This window comes from Danio rerio, chromosome 9, assembly GCF_052040795.2.
Source record: "Danio rerio strain M-AB ecotype USA chromosome 9, GRCz13ab, whole genome shotgun sequence".
NCBI classification, from domain to species: domain Eukaryota; kingdom Metazoa; phylum Chordata; class Actinopteri; order Cypriniformes; family Danionidae; genus Danio; species Danio rerio.
In genome coordinates, this window is record NC_141029.1 from 20,431,527 (window position 1) to 20,450,424 (window position 18,898).

The window sequence follows — 18,898 nt, forward strand, 5'->3', positions numbered from 1 at the left end:
CCTTTCACTGCTATTTAAAAAACAGAGCCTGTGGAAAGTATTGGACCATATTATAATGCCAATTCTGTTACTGAGGGTAATTTAATTTGAGACGGAGGACATCAGTATGGCATTTTTTTGTTCATTTGTAAACACTATTAAGAGTGTGAGGGAAGTTTTCCAGGACTCACTTAAGATGTGAAATATATTTGAAATCTAAACTGTAGTATTGGCATAATGCTATTAAATAATCACAAAGTGAGGCTTTGTTTGATTTTCATGAATCTTTCCTTACAGATGGGAATGCTTATTTCTAATCACTTGATTTAAATGCAGAGAAACACATGTGGTCCTTCTCAAACAATACAGCATGGTCTCAGTGTATTGCTATGCAACAATTACATCTAACTCTTTGATTAATGTACATCCTGATTGATGTTCATGCTGAAAAATTAGGTGTATAAACATTTATAATGTAAGCATTGTTATAAAATGCCAATTTTTTATGCAAACATAATATAGATGCACTTTTATCATTTAAACATCATCCTTAATCTTTCTCTTACATTTAATCAAAACTATTTCACAGTAAAAAACATAATGAACCAAAACTGTCCAGCAATGTTATTTTTTTAGCAACAATATAGCATTAAAATGTCATTACCAACTGTTACTATTTTATTAATGTGATTGGACAACCGTCAATTGTAATGACGGACAATTATGGAGTTCCTCAGGCCCCTTACTATTTTCAATATAGTAACGAATATGGCCACATAATTATTCTGCTTTTATTTAAAAAAAAAATCACCTCAATTTCACCTAATAACTGTATGGTCATTTGTAATCTCATTCCAAGGTATTTGCAACAAAGAATGCTCAGGAATGGACACACAAAGAACTTCTATAAGCTCCTTGCAACTGATGCTTTTAATGAAAACTTTTATTCTCTGTATGTGTAATCAGGTGTTTTGCAACATGTCTCTTGCTCATGTGTTATTAATATTATGGTTTTAATACTTCTGCAGTCAATGTTTAACTCTACCACAGCTAAACAAGATTGTAGATAGTTCATGTTTGATGTCCCTGCAAAGCTAATTTGGTGTACTGAATGATTGTTGACACTTCATGTTAATACGAGTGTAACATATACACATTTTAAGAAACTTAAACATTTCTGCTTTGGCTTATACCCAGAATGCCCATGCAAAGACTATTAAATGTTCCTCTGGGAGATAACTTCTCATTGGTCAACTCTGCTCCAGCGGATGGATACAAAACCACCCTTTCTAAAGCTGGTAGCCTAAGGCCGCCCCCTAGAAGACCAGAGAAAGACTTGAACCCAGAACTAGTACTCCAGGAGAACCCCAGAGGACTCCAGGGAGCAGGCGGGGACCCAGACAAAATGTGTTAATCGCACAGATCAGACATTCCCATTTTCCGATACCTTTCTTTCTTTCTTTCTTTCTTTCTTTCTTTCTTTCTTTCTTTCTTTCTTTCTTTCTTTCTTTCTTTCTTTTCCATTGAGAGTCTAGTTAAGTTTAGCGTGCCTTCAAACACGACTAGCCATGCTACCCTGCTTAAACATAAATTGATTTAAATAACAGGAATCAGTCCAAGGCACTCAAAAAAATTTGGAAAATTTAAAAAGCCTTTATTCACATGGCTAAATCTTAAAAAACCTACGCGTTTCAGCAGGAATCTGCCTTCATCAGGGTAACCAGGGTTTAAGGTTTAAGATTTAGCCATGTGAATAAAGGCTTTTGAAATTTTCCACATTTTTCGAGTGCCTTGGAATGATTCCTGTTGTTGTTTTGATGAATCCCTTACCCTGAGAGCACCGATCAAATATTTGAGTTACCCCTGAGCTCTTTCTGTCTGTTTTTCGTGATTATTATAAGTTGATTTTAATTTTGATAGCAATAGCCATAACTGAAGTCAGCTGTCTGTTCGAATGAACGCTGGACGATTCGTTCAGATGTTCAGATTTAAAGAGTCGAAGCGCTGTTCAAATGAATCTTCAATTCCCTTTAAGCTAATTCACTACAATATGTGTGCTGGCCCTGCATTGGAGATATTGTTAGAAAGAATTGGATTAGCTTTCACTTTTTATGCAAAACAATTTTAACAGATATTTAAAGCTGTGTGAAGCTAACTGAGTGTATTTAAGATGTAAAAGATGACAGACAACTTTTTTACATTACATTCAGAAAAGACAGCAGTATTACTTATAGGACCAAAAGACTACTCACGATGCTAGTATTAGTTCTATAATCAAATACCTTGGTGTTATATTTGACAGAAGCTTAAATTTTGAAAATCATATTTGCGACCAAGTCACAAAAACAGCCTTCCTTCAATTTAGAAAGATTTATATGCTACTGTAAGAAACATGTTACTTCTCACATATGCTGAAAGGTTAGTTCATGCTTTCATGACCTCTAGACTGGATTACTGTAATGTAACTACTCGCTGGTTTTTCTGTATCCTCTGTACAGTATAAATGCAATCATTCAGAAAAGACAGTAGTTCAAAAGTAGTTCAAATTATCAAATCTTGTGTGGCAGAATGTGAGGTACATATCAGAACTGAAAGTGTTGACTGCTGAAAATATAACCTCGATCAACTGCATGAAGAAGGTAAGTGATTTGAATTCTAGCACACATCATATGAATGACATAATGCAATCTTTGACTAAGCAGGTAATCAGCCCTATACCCTATTAAGGGGACAGCCATTTGTGGTGACTGACATTAAATTAAATTCATAGTTTAGTTGATTTTAGTTGGCGGTATGACTGACTGAATTCCTTGATGATGGCAGACACGTATCCAATGGACAGTGTAATTGAACACAGAAGTATATTTTATATTTTAATCATTTATTAAATTGCTTAATTAAGGTTTACGCATGGTCAATTCCATGAAATTCAATTATTACAGATAATGCCAGTTTGTTATAAGTTTGAAATTATTATTAAAGGGGTACTTTACACTAAAATTACAAATTTGTCATCATTTACTCATTCTTTTTTTTTTCAAACCTGTTTGAGTTTCCTTCATCTGTTAAACACAAAGGAAGACATACTAAAAAATGTTAAGTAAAAATAGTCTTTGACTTCTATGTGGCATTTTTGGGACTTGCTATTTACTTGTGGTTTTAAGCCTTCATGAGTTCACTTTAAAAATGACTTGTGCTGCTGGTTCAAACTACTTATTTAAAATGAGTTTTAAAAAAAACACAATTCTTAAAGTTTTTTTGGGGGGGGGAACTTAATTGTTTTATGTTCAATCCACATAAATTCCTAAAACAATTAAGTTAAGTTAATCAATTTGTGTTGGTTCAACAGGAAGGAACTGTGTGGAACCCAGCATTTTTTATCTTATTTTATTTTATTAGTTTATTTATTTTTTTGTTGAACACGTAAAAAGATTTTTTGAACTATATACAAAATAATAAATAAATACTATGGAAGTCAATGGTTATAAGTTTTCAGCTTTCTTCTAAATATCTCCTTTGATGTTCAAAAGAATAAGGAAAGTCAAACAACATTAAATTTAAATAAATAAACTACTGTGACTGAAAGCATAATGTCATTGATATGGCAACTGAACACCAACTAATCCAAATGCTAATGCCACAATTTCAGTATGTAAAGATTTATTTGTAAGTTTGTAAATTTGCTTGTATTTAAACAATTGACGGATCAGATGGTGTTCATATGCTAATGCTTTGCATTTCAGTGTCTCTGCATAGGTATATCACTAGATTATGTTGAATAAATACAAAATAAGAACATTTAAGATGTTTAAGACTTTAAGAAATAATATACCAAAATTAAGCAAGTTTGTCCTTAAAACAAACAAAACAATCTTGTTTTTCCATCTTGCATAAGATTATTTTGGCCTACCTTATTGGCAGATTATTTAGCTTGTTTTAAGAAAAACTCACCTAGTTTTAACATATTATTTTTTAAAATGAGACTATATGTTTTGTTTTTCTACAAAATGCATCTCGGTTTAAGTATTTTCAAATATTTGGACTAGAAACTCAAAAAAAATCTAAGAAAATAACTTTAGCAGTGTGTGGATTAAGACATCCTGTGCAAAAACAAATAAATTCAGGTAAAGTATTTAGACTCATTTCAACTAACACAATCAATTCAATCAGTGTTTTTCTTTCTATGTAGACAGTTTTAAAAGAAAAGCAGCAGCAATAGAATGCTTTGACTGTTTTTAAACCATCAAAAGCTTTATAAAAAAGAGTTTCTTATACTGCATTATCCTTTTACTCTTGTTAGATCTCCATCTCCCTCCAGAGATCCAGCTGTATTTCCCTTCACCTTATGCATCAGTCATTTCTTTTGGTTTTGTTTGATTTCATTAATCATGTTTATATTATCTATTGATGTGCAGATCACTATTTACATCTAGATATGAATTCCAGGCCCAGCTAAAACTAAAAACAACACATTTTTTAAAATATTTGCACTTATAAATAAGTTAAAACATTTGAGTTCTCGCATTACAACCACTGTGATAAGCCTTTTATCCCATAAAAGACGAGCCATAGGGATTTATCTCTTTAGCTTGTTGCTTGCACCACTGCAAGTGTTTGTCTATCATAATAAACAGCAGGTCAAGCGTTCATGAAGTCGGTATCAAATATCATAATTTCTTTTGTCTTCTCAGCTTATTATTGTAGCTCAGTTATGCCAGTTCTGATTAAAGGGTGGATTTAGTTGTTTTGTGCTGATTTTGCTTGGCCATCCATAAAGAACTCATTTGCTGTTGTTTCAAAAACAGTATGCTGAGGTGCATGAGTGACCTAGAATGGAAAACAGTGCACTTACTCAACCAAGTTCAGTGCCACATAACAATGACAGCAACTAAACACTTTCCTTCACTGTAACTAATGGGTCGACAGAATTTTGCAGGTTGTGCAGTCAAATCATCTCTAATTCTCTATTTAAACAGAAATTGGCTACAAGAGCTGCATTGATTAATCAGAGGGAACAATTGCATTGCATTTGGGGCCTGTTTTAGGCAATAGTTCAACATGCAAATAATTAAATAGATTCGTTTGAGACTAGAACGAGGTCTGGTTTCCCAAAAACGATGTACCTTAGCTCTTATGAGTGTTTCTATGTGCAAGGCTATAAACGTGTAACATGAAAGTGTGAGAATGACTACATTTACATGGACATCAGTAATCAAATGATTTGCCTTAATCTGATTTAGACAATATGATTAAGGTGTTTATATGAGGTGCTTTTTGAATTTTCTTTTCATGATCCTGTTTTACATGTTATAGCACATAGATCAATTAACATCGTTGCGTCATCACGCTATCCACGTTTCCTCCAGAGTTTCATGTAATTCCGGGTGTTTTATTTTTTATTTTTCGTCTTTAACTAAAGTTCCGCACTTTCACTTTCATTTGGGAACATTTAATTCATGCTCCCTGTGAAAAACTTAGGTATCAGATGCGAATGCGAAATAGGGATTGGTGGAAGAGTGTTTAAACCCAAATAGGGTGTTTTGATGGAATTTGACACCGCATGCCAAATGGGAGAAAAAAAAACCCTGCATTTTTCCGTGTATGTGTTTGTGATCCTTCACTGACTCAGTAGGTGCAGAGAATAGTGTCAAACTGGCATATGTGTATGGAATATCCTTTCACAAAATGAAAGTGTTTTGTCAGTGTTTTGAAATGTGTGTTGTCGCATTCCTTAGAATCAATGCAAATATGTTAAAATCAAATATTATTAGATTTAATCAGGTAAAATATACAAATATGGTATAAATATGTCTCGTTGTAGAAAAAGACGGATACAATTAGTAAAAATCTATGAGATTGGTTTACTTAATATTCGGGAGGCAAAATAGACACAGCTCCATACTCCCAGCCTGATCTCACAAGTAAACATATTATTATCAAATTAGTGGCTAATTTTAATGAATGAGTTTAGTCTTATGAAAATACACAACTTTAAAATGGAGGCGTGGCATCCAACCTCACCCCTAAACCCAACTGTCATTGGGGGACAGTGCTGCCCCTAGGTAACTCTTGAAATATTGCAATTTATTCTGTGAAATAAATCAGCAAGTAAATGTGCAAACCATTTTAAAATCAATATTTTCGTTTTAAAACATTTTTCATTTAAATAAATAACTTTTCAGCTTTTTTTACATACTTTTATTGTACCGCATACAGTATATTCCATGTCTAAAATTAATGAATATTTCTCAATTAATTAATAAAACAAACAAATGAACAAATGAAGAAAATGCATTATACACACACTCACTATACAGGCCCTAATAATATCATTTATCCATATTCCTTTTTGAGCCACAATTTTATTAATACAACTTCTTCTATTGATGTAGATAAATATTAAATTGTCATTGCTGTCTATTGAATGTAGGTGCGTCAACAACATTTGAGGGGGGGCAGTAAATCAGCTACGTCAGTGGCACCAATCGATCGACAAAAATTTAGTGGCTGCTATTTATTTATTTATTTATTTATTTATTTATTCATTCATTCTTTTCGGCTTAGTCCCCTTATTAATCTGGGGTCGCCACAGCGGAATGAACCGCCAACTTATCCAGCATATGTTTTATGCAGCTGATGCCCTTCCATAAACTACGGTCAAATTAGCTTACCCAATTCACCTGTACCGCATGTCTTTAGACTGTGGGAGGAAACCCACGTGAACGCAGGGAGAACATGCAAACTCCACACAGAAACGCCAACTGAGCCAGCCGAGGCCCGAATTAGCGACCTTCTTTCTGAGGCGACACATTTATTTATCTATTTATTGTGAATTTACGAAAGTACATTTGATTAGTAATATCCACAACAAAATCATATTGGGGTGGCCACAGGGGTGGCCAAAGTTTACACAGGGTCGGCCATGTTGGGGGATAAGTAAATCATACTAAATTATACAAATTAGATTGTACGAATTCATATCAACTAGCCACTAAATTAAAAAGCTAAGAATTGCCTTGAGATTGAGTTGATACTCCACACAATAGATAAATTAATAAGAAGCGCTTAAATAACATTGGATGTATTGATATTGTTACACAAATCTTATTTTTATTTGTTTCATTATGTTTCACTAACACATATCAATCACAATAAGTTTATTAGCTTAATTGGGTTAAAAGTATGTAATTTCACATTACACATCGTTATTTCACATTACAGAATCGGGAGAAAATCGTGACAATTAAAATCGAGAAAATTAATAACTGGGATTTTCAATGAATTTCATATTCACTTTTATAATGAAAAAAACACCAAATTCTGTTTTAACATGCCATGTGGTATCCTGTTTGAGGTTAACATCTTGAGTCGAAGCACAAAATGGTGGAAAATGTCAACTCTGTTAGTGGTGTTAAAAGTTTAACATTTAGTTAAAACAAAAACCTTTAATTATATGTTGTTTTCAATCACGGGGTTCTGGTGATGCACAATATTCAGATGGAGGGCGAAAAAAAAAATGAATGGAAGACATTGAGGAAAGTCTGCATTTTTGTGATTTATACCATATTTCAAAAGAGATATAAATAGAAAATAACCATCTATGTTGGACATGATCTTTATATTATGAAGTGAACCAAGTTTTCCACAGAAAGCTGGACTGACACAGTTCTAAAGTTAAGCTGCTTTGACACAATCTGCATTGTAAAAGTGTTATAGAAATGAAGATTAATTGAATACTGGACTAAAATAAATTTGCCTGCCATTGAGGTGGTAGATACTGTAAGCTATCACATGAAAACAGTATGATAGTAAATATTAAAGTGTTTTGAACCATACTTTAGATAATCACTTGAATTAAACGGTTGTGGTAATTATATGGTAGCTACTGTGTACAACACAACTATTGTAATAAATGGATTATCCAACAAACCACTAAATATTCTTCAACTCTATAATTATATGCTATTACAATACACAATAGAAGTCTATTACAGTTTATCCATTTACTATACCAGTATTTCCGAACCCTGTTCTTCAAGGCACACCTACAGTACACATTTTCAACCTCCTCCTAATCAAACACACCTAAATCAACTCAGTAGTACATTAGAAGAGACTCCAAAACCTAAAGTGAATGGGTCAGATAAGGGAGACATTCAAAATATGTACTGTTGGTGTGCGTCCAGGAACAAGGTTGGGAAACAATGTAATATATTACAGTTTAGCATTCATTAACAAAGTTGTTCTACATTATACTCTTTACTGTGATTCAAAACTCTTGTATTTACTATAAATTAACATAGAATTTATTAAAGTGGATATTGTTATCTTCCAGATTTTCTTATGCACGAAAAAAAAAACTGTTGTTGTTAGTGCAACACGGTGGCTCAGTGGTTAGCACTGTAGCCTCAAAGCAAGAATTGTTGCTGGTTCGAGTCCCAGCTGGGTTGGTTGGCATTTCTGTGTGGAGTTTGCATGTCCTCCCCTTGTTTGCGTGGGTTTTCTCTGGGTGCTCCGGTTTCTTCCACAGTCCAAAGACATGAACTTTAGGTGAATTGGACGAACTAAATTGTCTGTAGTGTATATGTGTAATGAGTGTGTATGGATGTTTCCCAGTACTAGGTTGCAGCTTATAAGGCATCCGCTGTGTAAAACAAATGCTGGATAAGTTGGCGGTTCATTCCACTGTGGCGACCCCTGATGAATAAAGGGACTAAGCTGAAGGAAAATGAATGAATAAATGTTAGTGGACGGGGAACACTAATGCTCCACAATGACAACTGTCTAGTTTTGCCCGCAGGGGCAGCATTTATTTTTTGTTTGGTCGATGAACTAACCAGCAAAAACAAACATTCAATGCTGCTACGCATCTTGATGTTAGCATTACAGTTGTTTAAGTTATTCCACCATGGAGTATATCAAAGTATCTGTATTAGTGCTGTTAAACCAATTATTACGTCCAAAAAAGTTGCACACATTGATGTATTGAAAAAATTGTTTATAACAAGGCAGATTTTCTTCCATTTCTTCAGTCAGTTTCTTAAACTTTTCCTCTTTTTGAGCAAAAACTTTTGGAAATCCATAAAAGCAGTTTGGCCTTTCTCATTTTTGCTGATTTAAACAACTATAAACAACACAAAACATAAACATTTGGATGTTCTGATTGCCATTCCTACACTGTAAAACCCAAAAAATTAAGGTAACTCAAACTATTTAAGGAAACCATTGCAACAACGCAGATCAAAATCTAATCCTAATGAGTAGTGTGAACTTAATTCATTTGAGTAAACAAAGCAATTTGAGCACAGTAAAACCCAATAAATGAAGAGAACCAACTGAGGACTGTAAAACCCAATAAGTTAAGGCAACTCCGTTTGAGGAAACCGATAGCAACAAACCATTCGAGTTGAAAAACTAATCTATATTAGTACTGAAGTAATGAGGTATTTAATTACCTTATTTCCTTCAACACTGAGTTCAAAACTCTTTTTAAATGAGTAGAATTAACTTTCAATCAATTTTGAGTTAACTACACTCATTTGATAAAGTTGACTGTTGGGTTTTACAATGTATGAAAAAGACTCACTTCCTGCCCTCCATCTGAATTTCAAGCATTCTCAATGACATTATGTGCAAACAACCTACAATCCCACTGCACTTGAATTGAGTTAAAGGTATAATCGATTGTCTTGCAGGTCGATAACTTTATCGATTACTCTGAGCACTCAAAGATCTACCCTGATTTTCACGTGCTACTCAATTTATGATGATTTGGGGAAACAGACCATAAGATTAAGATCAAAGGTAAGCTAATTTTACAATCTACTTAGGGTTGTGATGCTTTTGGGAAATATATCCAGTTTTTTTTTTTTAGCCCAACGATTTGTACACAAATATATATATATATATATATATATATATATATATATATATATATATATATATATAATTTTGGTGCTTGTTTAAACTACTTATTTAAATGAGTAGAAACAAGGCAATTCTTAAGTTTTTGGGGGACAACATAATTTGTTTGTGTTCAAGCCAATTAAATTTGTAAAAATAGAGTTAAAGTATTCATATAGTGTTTCACTTTAATAGTCTGAATAGAAGTGTCTTGAAAAATATTTAGTCAAATATTATTTACTATCACCATGGCAAAGATAAAATAAATCAGTTATTAGAAATGAGTTATTAAAACTATTATGATTAGAAATGTGCTGAAAAAAATATTCTCTGTTAAACAGAAATTGGGGGAAAAAATAAACAGGGGGTAATAATTCTGACCTCAACTGTACATAAATATTTACAGTCTTTGCTATGAAGCTCTAAGTTGAGCTCAGGTACATTCTGTTTCCAGTGATCATTCTTGTGATGTTTCAGCAGCTTAATTGGAGTTTAACTGTGGTAAATTCAGCTGATTGGACATGATTTGAAAAGGCATACACCTGTCTATATAGGGTCCCAGGGTTGGCAGTGCATTTCAAAACATAAACCAAACATGAAGACAAAGGAATTGTCTGTAGACTTCTGAGACAGGATTGTCTCAAAACACAAGGCTGGGGAAGGTTTCAGAAACATTTCTGCTGCTTTGAAAGTTCCAATGAGCACAGTGGCCTCCATCATCCGTAAGTGGAAGATGTTTGGAACCACCAGGACTCTTCCTAGAGCTGGTCGGCCATCTAAGCTAAGTGATTAGGGGAGAAAGGCCTTAGTCGGGGAGGTGATCAATAACCCGATGGTCACTCTGTCTGAGCTCCAGCGTTCTTCTTTGGAAAGAGGAGAACCTTACAGAAGGACAACCATCTGTGCAGCAACCCACCAATCAGGCCTGTATGGTAGAGTGGTCAGACGGAAGCTACTTCCGGCCTGCAATTTGCCAAAAGGCATCTGAGGGACTCTCAGACCATAATAAACTAAATTCTCTGGTCTGATGAGACTAAAATTGAACTTTTTGGAGTGAATGCTAGGCATTACGTTTGGAGAAAAACAGGCTCTGCTCATTACCAGGCTAATCCCATCCCTGTGAAGCATGGTGGTGGAAGCATCATGCTGTGGAGATTTTTTTCAGCAGCAGGAACTGGAAAACTAGTCAAGATAGAGGGACAGATGAATGCAGCAATGTACAGAGATGTCATGAATGAAAACCTGCTTCAGAGTGTTATTGACCTCAGACTGGGGCAACGATTCATTTTCTAGCAGGACAATGACACAAAGCACACTCCCAAAATATCAATGGAGTGGCTTCACAACAACTTCGTGAATGTTTTTAAGTGGCCCAGCCAGAATCCAGACCTAAATCCTATTGAACATTTCCTGAGAGATCTGAAAATGGCTGTACACCTTCACTTCTAATCCAACCTGATAGAGCTTGAGAGGTACTGCAAAGAGGAATGGGCAAAATTACCCAAAGACAGGTGTGCCAAGCCTGTGGCATCATATTCAAAAAGACTTGAGGCTGTCATTGCTGCTAAAGGTGCATCAACAAAGTATTGAGCAAAGGTTGTGAATACTTATGCACGTGATTTTTCAGTTTTTTTATTTGTAATAAATTTGCAACAATTAAAATAAATGTCACATTGTGATTCTGTGATTTTGTGTGTAGAATTTTGAGCAAATAAATGAATTAAATCCATTTTGGAATAAAGCTGTAACATAAAAAATGTGGAAAAAGTGAAGCGCTATAAATACTTTCCGGATGCACTGTCACTTAATTGATTTGGGTTGGAACTACATTTTGGGACAACATCTTGACAGCACAAGAAATTGTGTGGAACCCAGCATTTTTTACAGTGTATATTTCTCATCTGTCAGCAAAATAATCTAAATCATCCAGCTTCACATAACCAAGCAAAGCACCTTCAGAAAGCCAGACTGAAGTAGCATAGATGAGTGGAGCAGTGCGACAGATATTTGTCTTCACTTGCTCAAAGTACATTTTTAATAACTCCACTCTGTATTTTCTCTGAGTGGAACGGCAAAGGAAACAACAACACGCAAATAATCGTGAAACACACTTCAAATGCTCATTGATCATATTTTCGATGTAAACAAAAAAAATCACACAACTCTCCATTCACTAGAGAAAACGCAGACAGTACAGCTTTCAAAACACCTGGTCCACACCATCACTTTTACCTTTACAGTTAAAATCACAATCATCTCAATGGAAAGTCAATGCAATTATTCATGCTCATTTAATAATAAAATGGAAGGAAGAGTTAGTTACTGATACTGATAAGGAAACATGGGATAATATTTGGTCTAATGCAAAGAAAACATCTGTTTGTATATGTATAAGAGAAATACAATATAAAATAATACACAGACTCCATGTCCCCCCTAACCCCCTAATGTGTTAAAATGTAAAATTAGGTACTTTAACGTATTGTATGTGGACATGTAACAGACTGCAAGGGTTTTGGTCTTTGGTGCTGGGGGCAATGGAAAAGATCTTAACATGCAGCTGGATTTTGACCCAGTTTTATTGTTTTTGGGTATATCTAATGGACACATTTTTTCGTCAGCTAATAAGAAATTGCTAAATATATTATCCTTGCCGCGAGAAAAAAAAAACTTTTACTTAATTGGATTAGTGAATCTCCATCACTTAAAGTTTGGCACAAGAGTTAATTTCCCTGGAACATCTTACCCATGTTTTACACAAAACAGAATGTTTTTTCAACGTTTGGACTCCATATTTGGATTGTTTGGAACCTAGTCTTTACCCTACCATGGTAAAAGGAATATTATAACTTAATTTTTTTCTAAAACAATAAGCAATGTTTTTTTTTTATTTGGAGTGGTCCTGTTTTATACAGTTGAAGTCAGAATTATTAGCCCCCTTTTGATTTTTATTTTCTTTTTTTAAATATTTTCAAACTGATGTTTAACAGAGCAATGAAATTTTGACAGTATGTCTGATAATATTTTTTCTTCTGGAGAAAGTCTTGTTTGTTTTATTTCGGCTAGTATAAAAGCAGTTATTAATTTTTTAAAAACCATTTTTGGGACAAAATTATTAGCCCCTTTAAGCAATTTTTTTTTTCAATAGTGTGCAGAACAAACCATCGATATACAATAACTTGCCTAATTACCCTAACCTGCCTAGTTCACCTTATTAACCTAGTTGAGCCTTTAAATGTCACTTTAAGCTGTATAGAAGTGTCTTGAAAAATATCTAGTAAAATATTATTTACTGTCATCATAAAAAAAATAAAATAAATCAGTTATTAGAAATGAGTTTTTAAAACGAATTATGCTTAGAAATGTGCTGAAACAATCTTCCCAGAACAGAACAGAAATTGGGGAAAAAATAATCAGGGGCGCTAATGATTTAGGGGGGCTAATAAATCTGACTTCAACTGTATATAATCTGAGGCTTTTTTTCCCTCTCTATTGTTTTGTGTTGATATTTTTCTTTGCATGTCTTTTTTAAGTTTTATTGTTATGTCTGTATTATTGTAAAAATCCAATAAACCTAATTATAAATATATTTTATAGAATAAATTATAGATTTATTAGCCCCCCTTTAATTTATCTATTTCTTTTTTTATTATTACCCAAACTTTGTTAAACAGGGCAAAGAAATTTTCACAGTATGTCTGATTTTTTTTTTTCTTCTGTAGAAATTCTTCGGCTAAAACAAAAAGCAGTTTTAATTTTTTTAAAAACCATTTTAAGGTCAAAATTATTAGATCCTTTAAGCTATATTTGTTTTCGATAGTCTCCAGAACAGGTGACGCAGTGGCGTAGTAGGTAGTGCTGTCGCCTCTTAGCAAAAAGGTCATTGGTTCGAGCCTCGGCTGGGTCGGTTGGCGTTTATGTGTAGAGTTTGCATGTTCTCCCCGCATTCATGTGGGTTTTCTCTGGGTGCTCCCGTTACCCCCACAAATTCAAAGACATGTGGTACAGGTGTATTGGGTGAGCTAAACTGATCTAAGTGTATGTGTGTGATTAAGTGTGTATGGATGTTTCCCAGTGATGGGTTGCAGCTGGAAGGGCATCCGCTGCCTAAAACAAATCCTGGATAAATTGGCTGTTCATTCCACTGTGGCGACCCCAGATTAATAAAGGGACTAAGCCAAAAAGAAAATGAATAAATGAATTTTTTTTTTTTGGTACATCAAAAAATGTGGTTATGATGAACCATCTGACAAGCTAATTCAGTTAATAATGCAACTAAAAAGCAGTTTTTAAATTAAATAGAAAATGATGCAAATAAAAAAAAGGTTCACTTTTGAAGAAAAAAGAACCACCCCTTTCCCTGGACTGGCTACGGGCTTGTGCTTATCTTATTTCATTTATTTCAGTGTATGTAATTGAACATTTACTTAAAGAGCCAACTAAATCTGAGGACCAAACAGTTTTATAAAAATACAAGAAAAGCCAAGAATATAGAAATATAGAAAACTAGTTTGTTTCAGTATAGCTGCAAGATTTGTGTCATAAGGTCCCACACAAACAAAAAAAAAAAAAGTTTGACAGCAAGCATAGCACGTGAGTTAACAGAGAAATCTCCCAGATGAGCATAACTTCGCTTTCCGGGAATGTGGAGTTGAGCGCTCAGCCAGCAGATTGAACTCTCTCCATGGTGCTGAAGCGGTTGCCCAGGTGACATGATGATATCAAGGGCATCGGCGTTTCTACAGTGCAGCGCAGAGCCACTCAAACACAATAACAGAACTAAAACAAACCAAACAATCAATTTCTCAGAATACAAGTTAACCAACGTGACTGAATAAAATCACAGCCTCAAAAAAACTTCTTGTTTGTTAGATATCATCACTCTAAATAAACAGCGTGCTTCATAAAGTCTTCCACTCTCCTAAACAACATTGCGCCTTAAACTTTCGAAACTGCAACACGCTCAACATATTCAACAGCCTACAACAATCATTCTGTTTCAACAAGTATTCCAACAAGTATAAGATGAATCCATGACTCTCCGGTGAGAGTCGCGCGCGGTTTAGAAAGAAGGTGTAAATAGATGTAAACAAACGTAAATACACCGCTCGTAAATGTGACTGATGCTCTGATAGGGGAAACGCTGTGATGGAGCTCAGCTCGGTCTGATGAAATGAGAAGAATGGGAACTAGCAGACGCTATCAGGACTGGGGCAAACATGAGCGAATAGGCAAAACGGCAACGCTGAAGAACGAGGAACGACTCTTACCGTTGTGAAGAGAGTCCACTCCGAGCCCCCGGTGTGATTCGGCGAGATAATCCTGCGAAATAACCGTGAATGAAGCTGAAATTTTAAACGGTATCCGTCGTCGCTCTTCAGTGCTGCTGCATCTGACGGAACAGCTGCTGCTTCCACGCGCTCACAACCAGAGACTGAGGCGCGCGCGACACGGATCAGCGTGCACGAGTCCGGAGAACTGCCGCCAATGAGCGAAGACACTTCATGTGTGCGTGTGTGTGTGTGTTTTGTCAATAGAACAACCAGATGGATATTTGTATGCTTGAAGCTGGTAAATGTTGTAGTCACGATTGCAATTATACACTGCATAGCTACTGTTTACATTAATAAGAAAATAATAAATTCATATTACCGTCATGTTATTTGATGTAAAAAATGTAGTATATTATCCTTAAATAAATAAATAAATAAAAGCATAATAATATAATAACAATAATAATAATAATAATAATAATACATTTAAATATAATACTATAAAATTGTTATAAATAATATTAATAATAATAATAACATAAGTAATTTTTCAATAATAGTAATAATTTATTTCAAAACTTTAATAATAATAATAATAGTGAAATAATAATAATAATATACCAGCATATGCTACTTTAAATATTTATAATAATTTATATTGACACTTTAAAATAATAAAATACATTATAATAATAATATAATAATAATAACATAAGTAATTTTTCAATAATAGTAATAATTTATTTTAAAACTTTAATAATAATAATAATAATAATAATAATAATAATAATAATAATAATAATAAACCGGCTCATTATTTGGTGTAAATTAGCAGGTTGGCGTGTAAAGGAATTTTTTTTTTTAAAAACTATACTAAATAATAATGTATAATATATTATCATAAAATAAATGAATAATAATAATAATAATAATAATAATAATAATAGGTTATTGTAATAAGTTATTAAGTAGTGTATGAGTGTGAATGAGTGTGTATGGGTGCTTTCCAGTACTGGGTGCAGCTGGAAGGGCATCTGCTGCATAAAACATGATGTGCTGGATAAGTTGGCCGTTCATTCTGCTGTGGCGACCCTGGATTGATAAAAGGACTAAGCCAAAAATAAAATAAATTAATGAATTAATAAACCGGCTCATTATTTGATGTAAATTAGCAGGTTGGCATGTAAAGGAAAACAATTAATTAAAAAACTATACAAAATAATAATGTATATTATCCAAAAATAAATGAACAATGAATAATAATAATAATAATAATAATAATAATAATAATAATAATAATAATAATAATAACCTACTTAATGTAATGGTGCTATAATATTTATATTAATAATAATTATTATTTTTAAATATTATTATTGTCGTTTATATAATAATAATATAATAATAATAATAATAATAATAATAATAATAATAATAATAATAATAATGGCGGTATTATATTATGATAATATTAATATTAATTGTATTATAGTTATTATTATTACTATTATAATTATTAAAGTGTTTGGTGTTTTTTAATGGATGATGGACGAACAATATATTTTCTGTTCTGTTAATGCAGTCAGAAACTTCTCGAGATTTAGTCGAATCTCTAATATAATTAAATGCCATGATCTGTCTATTTTCGCTTCATTAAATGTAATGTGAAGTTCGCAAAGCTCAAAAAATTATATTTTAGATCCTACAAATCAGATGAGATTGAGGGAAGCAGCAATGTCAGCACAGTATGGTACAAATAATCTGGTAATTGTACTCCCTCTGTTGGCCACTGGACACACATGTCGGGTTTGGCAGAACGCTTTAGTCGGTTTATCAAATTATCAACTCGTCACTGTGACACGTCATAAAGTAACAAATGAGTGACTGAATGATGAGTATTAGCTGTGTTATACTTGTGTATGATTTCTGAATATAATTGTCTACAATTTAGCAATATGTTTATTTGAGATGCCTTTATCACTTGAAAATAGTGGAGAAATGGATTGATTGATGGATGGAATGATTAGTTGATTGACTGATTGAAGGACTTTATTAACTATAATTTGATAATATATAGTTATAATGTTATGAAGTATTAGTTTTATAAATTGTATTAATTATTTGAAAATAATTATAAAAAGATTCTATCGCTATAAAATGTTGTAGTGTATGTACAATTCGGCCATCTGTTTTGATAGTTTGGTTGTTTGTTTGCTTGTTTGCTTGATTGATTGATTGATTGATTGATTGATGGATTAATTGATTGATTGATTGATTGATTGATTGTCATATCTCCTTACCATAAAATATGGTTTTATTCATCCATATTAGCTTCAAAATGTAAAATTAATACTGGTATTACTATAAGTTATTGTTTGTTTAAATTGTTTAAGTGCAGTTATGTGAAACAAACAATTTTATGCATGAACTTGACTAATTACAAAACCTATAGAGATAAGCAATCAACACGGCATCACAACTGTGAAAATGGATGTTTTTATTTTTCATTTTGCATATATTGTAACTTAATCCATCAATATTTTAAATTAATTTGTAAATATATATATATATATATATATATATATATATATATATATATATATATATATATATATATATATATATATATATATATATATATATATTCATTTTCCTTCAGCTTAGTCCCTGATTTATCAGGGATTGTCACAGCAGAATGAACTGCCAATATTTATATTTGTGTGGGTTTTTTTCTCTCATGGTCTTTTTCTAAAAAAATATCCTGTCATCCATTCTTAATGTACATGTTGTAATGCACATAATTTCTCAAGACAGATATTGCTGGCTGTGTGTGTGTGTGTGTGTGTGTGTGTGTGTGTTACCTCATTTCTAATAACTGAATTATTTTATCTTTGCCATGATGACAGTAAATAATATTTGACTAGATATTTTTCAAGACATCTCCATACAGCTTAAAGTGACATTTAAAGGCTTTACAAGGTTACTTAGGTTAACTTAGCAGGTTATGGTAATGTTATGGTAATTAGGCAAGTTATTGTATAATAATGACTTGTTCTGTCGACTATCGGAAAAAATACAGCTTAAATGTTTTAAAAACACTTCAGTTCAGTGTGTTTTATTTTTTATATAACTGGTCTGAATGTATTTTAGTGCAGTTTTATTGTGTTCACTTGATGATGATATTGTGATTTTATTTTTGAAGGAAAAAATGCTAAACTATTTTAACTACAGGCTCCTGTTAGACATTTCCTGCTAGAAAGAAAATAAGCTTGTTGTTATTTATAAGTAATTTCCTAAGGTTTTCTGAAAATTACTATGGCACATGCAGTATTAATATCTATTGTTTATTTTAACAATGTAATCTAAACAAACAGATTTATCAGAACACAGTTGAGGGTTGACTTGCCTCTGGCATTTGTTAGGTAAAGGGATATTATAAAAATATATATATTTTTTTAGCAATTTTTAATAAAATAGAATAACCGAAAATGAAGTTGAAGGCAGAGAAAAACCTTTCACATTTTATAACGATTTTAAGCATTTGTGCCCATTTTGGCCCAAAAATAAGTCCTTTAAGACCCCTAAAATACAAATATGTAGTATTTTTAATATGTATTTATTCTATATTATATATATATATATATATATATATATATATATATATATATATATATATATATATATATATATATATATATGAGCAATATCACACGAGTATACAGCCATATCGCACTGCTACGAGT

The 18,898-nt window shown here is 32.8% G+C and overlaps 2 protein-coding genes across 5 annotated transcripts in view; one reads left to right on the top strand and one right to left on the bottom strand.

Annotated features, from left to right (window-relative positions):
* enox1 (ecto-NOX disulfide-thiol exchanger 1) overlaps nt 1-15,318 on the bottom strand; it is a 255,301-nt gene extending 239,983 nt beyond the window's left edge. For all 4 annotated transcript variants that reach the window (XR_015499285.1, XR_015499286.1, XR_015499284.1 and 1 more), the window contains exon 1: nt 15,153-15,318. The gene's annotated coding sequence lies outside the window, so the exon portion shown is untranslated. The remainder of the gene's footprint in view (nt 1-15,152) is intronic.
* Nucleotides 1-18,898, top strand: part of LOC147842317 (uncharacterized) — a 243,185-nt gene that overhangs the window by 166,877 nt on the left and 57,410 nt on the right. The window lies entirely within an intron of this gene.